Below are 4,228 nucleotides of genomic sequence, written 5' to 3'. Positions count from 1 at the left end.
ATTTTTCTTGTGTTTCATATAATCATACTATCTACATAAATTTTTTCTGATAGCTATATTGATTTTATTTTTATATAGAACTGTATAAGTTATAATACAACTGCTTGTGTACCTTACCTTCCACACAGAAATAACAACAATGATTTTCTTGCTTATTTTCCTTATCTTGTCACAAATGTTAAAATTTCTAGGACAGTATGAAATAATAGTGGTTCAATAAGCATATTTGTTTGGATTGTACTTTTTTTCCTGGCTGGGGACATGCAAAGACACTTGATGTCTTCTAAAGCTGCATTTTCTTAAAAATGATATATTCTTAGCTTGGAATAATTTTAGATTTCCAAAATGCTGCAAAGACAGTACCGAAAATGTCTCTGTTTCCCACACCCCATTTCCTCTATTGTTAACATCTTACATAACCGTCAAAACTATGAAACCAACATTGGTACATTACTGTTAACTAAACTCCAGACCTCATTTGAATCTCACTGTTTTTTCCACTAATATGCCTTTTCTATCCTGTTCAGGACACCAAGTCATCATGTCTTATTCGTCTCAGTCTGGTCTGTGAAAGTTGCTCAGTCACTCCTTGTTTCTGATGGGGCATCAGGTAAATATTGTGTAGAATATGCCTGTTGGGATTTGTCTAGTGCTTGGACTGTGGTTATCGGTTTTGGAGAAGAAGACTGCAGAGGTGACACTCCCTTCTCATTGCATTGGATCAGTGAGTACATGCTGCCAACGTGACTCATCACTTTGTTTTGTTGCGTAGCTGGTCTGGGAAGGTCTCTCCCTGCACACTAGGTGTGACCTCAGCCTGGACAGGGAGGGTTCTTGGCTCTGGACGAGAAAAAATTCTCAAACAGATCGAATGGGTGTAGGTGAAAAAGGAATTCATTAAAGTGAGAATAGCAGTGAATGGCAGCAGCCATGCAGGTTGCAGAGAGCAAGGGAGAGCAGAGGCAGGGAAGGGAAGCTCACTGAACTCCTGTTCGGCACTGGGCAGATCCTCTGCTAACTCCTGAAGCCAGGGTCACCTGGCATCTAGTGTCCGCTTGATCTGCATGGTGTGGGAACTAAGCCCCTGCTACCCCAGGGTTTGAGGGAGTCTCAGAGCACTGGACCGAGTGGGATGTTCTGAGAACTTCCCAAAGGCAGAGACGGAGATTTTTGGGCAGGCTACTGAAGAGCATGATCTGACAGCTGCAGTCCTGTCTGGGTCACCCAGGCCACGGGAACTTGCAGGCCCAAATCAGAGCTCAGTATCCCTTCCCTGCTCATCTGAAGTAGAACAGAGAGAGACGACTAGTGCTTAAGTCTAGAAAACTGAATGAAATAGCAAAGTGACAAAGCAATTACCAGTGGGAAGAGGGTCTCATTAACCTCCTGAGAGCCTTGGGAGAGCACAGAGACCAATGCAATAAATTGAGCAGTGAGAAGTCTTTATCTTAGGCAAAGTGCACACTCGAAGAAAGGGGAGTGCAGGCAACCTCAGAGAGTGCTTGAAGGCTTGGGATTCTGTCCTTTAAGGCTTTCAAGAATGGGGCAAAGGGCAGGGCGTGGGATAAGCTTGATATGTGGTCTCATGAGGTCTCTCTCCAGTGAGAGACATTTTGTGTCACCATCCAAAGTCAGTCCTCTAGATACTTTGTAAGCTGAACTTAACACAAGGAAATTCTTGATCCTTTCCTTCTCCAAGACAGTGGTTCTCCTCAAGCAGTGGGGACGTACCATCCAGGACTGCCTGCCCTGTCTTAAGAAAGGTTGTTGGCTGATTACCAAAGAATATGTTAGGAATCTTACCTCCTGACTCCCTAATTTTTAAAATGGAATCTCAGCCTTAAGATGGGGTCTTTTCTGTTCTTACTATACTGATATATTTCATCATTTTTCATCAGAGACATTTTCATCATACGACATTTTTCATCAGAGGCAGGAAAAATTAACCATGATGCCTGCCCCACGTCCCTGCGGTATCTCAACTGGAATTTGGTCACTGGCCAAGGTAGCATTTGCCAGCTTTCTACTATGTAAAGTTCTTTTTATTCCCTTTCATACTGTAATCTTGGGAACCAAGTCACTAAATCCAGCCCACACTGAAGGAGATTGGGATTCGATTCTAATTAAATTAGAATATTTCTAGTGTCTTGCTATTATGATACTGACTCTTGGTTTGATATATTCTTTATCAAGTTAGTGAAGTATCTAAAGGAAATGTATTTTTACATGAGTCATCAACTACCTAAATTAAAGTTTAGGAAAGAAAATGAGAAAATTGAGCATGGGGGAAAGAGAAGGGCTTTGAGGAAATTGAAGAACAATATTCAATAGAAAGAAACCCCATTAATTCAGAGGTGGCTCATCTAAACTAGTGAAAAGGCTGATATATAAATGCCAAAAGTAGTTAAATTTTAATTCAAAGCAGGAAAACAAATGGTTGTCTCATGAAAGTCTAAGCGTCTTCAATTCAGAACCTATGATTTATTCCTTCTTTGTCTTTACAGGGTCTAAAAGACTATGCCTTTTGGGAGTTCAACAAGGGTTTATGGAATGGAATTGAGTAAGCCAATATGTTCATTATCCATTTCCAGAAGAATCTCTTGATTTTCATGCCACGTAAAAGGTTTCCAAGCCAGAGACATATTTCCTACTACTTCTAAATTTTCTCTAAAAAGAAAGCCAGATGCAAAGGATCTGGATAGACGTTTCTCCAAGATACATAAACGGCCAATAAACACATGAAAAGATGCTCCACATGTTTAGCTATCAGGGAAAAGCAAATCAAATCCACAGTGAGATACCACTTCACGCCCACTAGGACAACTAGAGTAAAAAAAGACATATAATCACAAGGTGTTGGTAAGAATGTGTTGAATTGAGATCCTATACACTGCTGGTGGGAATATAAAATGGTGCAGCCACTTTGGAAACCATCTGGTAGGTCCTCTAAAAGCTACACAGAGTTAGCACATGACCCAGCAATTCCACTCCTAAGTATATACCCCAGAGTAATGGAAACCTATGTCCCCACATAGGTGTACAAAATATTCATAGCATTATTCATAATAGCTTCCAACTGGAAATAGTCCAAAGTCCATTGACTTAGAAATGAATAAAGAAAATGTGTCACAGCCATATAATGGGACATTCTTGGACAATAAAAGGAAAGAAGTTCTGGTGCAGAGGTGCCAATATGCACCTGCCTCACACACTCCATGGAGTGAGAGGAGCCAGGCACAGAGGAGCACACAGTGTGCGAGGCCAGAATAGGCACATTTTTAGAGACAGAGGACTGAGAAGGTTGGGGAGAAATGGGAATGAGTGCTAGTGGTTATGGAGTTTCTTCTTGGGATAATGAAAAGACTTTAAAATTGTGGTAGTTGCACAGCTCTGAATATATTAGAATTCATTGAATTGCACATTTTATTTTTGTGTTTAATTTTTATTGAGGTATAATTGACACACATTATTATTACATTAGTTTCAGGTGTACAATGTAGTGATTTGACAGTTACATACAGTACAAAATGCTCACCGTGATAGGTGTAGTTACTGTCTGAATTGCACATTTTAGATGACTGGATTGTAGGTATGTGACTTACATCTCAGTAAAGCTGTTATTTAAAAAAAGGAGGAAAGAAGGGCCAGATCTGGGAATGGTTCCGATTTAGACAGACACTAAGGGCAGATGCTTAGGCCACAAGTCAAGTGAACAATATAGTGAGTATGGGAGGTAGTTACAAAAACACAGGACACATAATTACTCTAGAGCTAAGCATCTGTGTTCACACATGGAGAGGAGAAAGTGATCTCCTATGTGGTGATTTGAGGGGCCTTTGGGAAGACCTAACACTTGGACCTGAAACTCCATTATTATGTGTCTGTATTAGAAATTTATTTCCATAGATTACAAACTTGAAACGCAAGTGGTTCCAGAAACATCTTAGCGTAAATCCATACGTGGACTCTTTCTGACTGACAGCCAGGGAGGTAGGTTTGGACAGGGAAGGGGCAGACAAGCCTGGGAGACAGCTGGCTGTGGCAGATGTTGGCCTGGGGCATCTCAGGGAGCTGGGGGAAGCTGGCTGATGAGAGAGGCCAAGGAGACCCTACAGGTTAGCTATCGTTGTCCCAAGATTAATTTCCATGCTCAGGCCACAAGTCATGGCTTTTGGAATGAAGTCCTGCGGTTGAGTCTGTCTTGGTCATCCTCTATCAGTAAGTGGAC

At 41.2% G+C, this 4,228-nt stretch overlaps 1 long non-coding RNA gene across 1 annotated transcript; it reads left to right on the top strand.

The window, feature by feature from the left end:
* Window positions 1-517: 517 nt before the first annotated feature.
* LOC140844770 (uncharacterized) lies at window positions 518-2,752 on the top strand. The gene is made up of 3 exons (XR_012123260.1): window positions 518-610; window positions 1,899-2,005; window positions 2,505-2,752. It is a non-coding gene; the product is annotated as an uncharacterized lncRNA (long non-coding RNA).
* Window positions 2,753-4,228: the final 1,476 nt, after the last annotated feature.

The sequence above is a fragment of the Manis javanica genome, chromosome 12, assembly GCF_040802235.1.
Source record: "Manis javanica isolate MJ-LG chromosome 12, MJ_LKY, whole genome shotgun sequence".
Taxonomy (NCBI): domain Eukaryota; kingdom Metazoa; phylum Chordata; class Mammalia; order Pholidota; family Manidae; genus Manis; species Manis javanica.
This window is presented reverse-complemented; position numbering and strand designations above follow the sequence as displayed.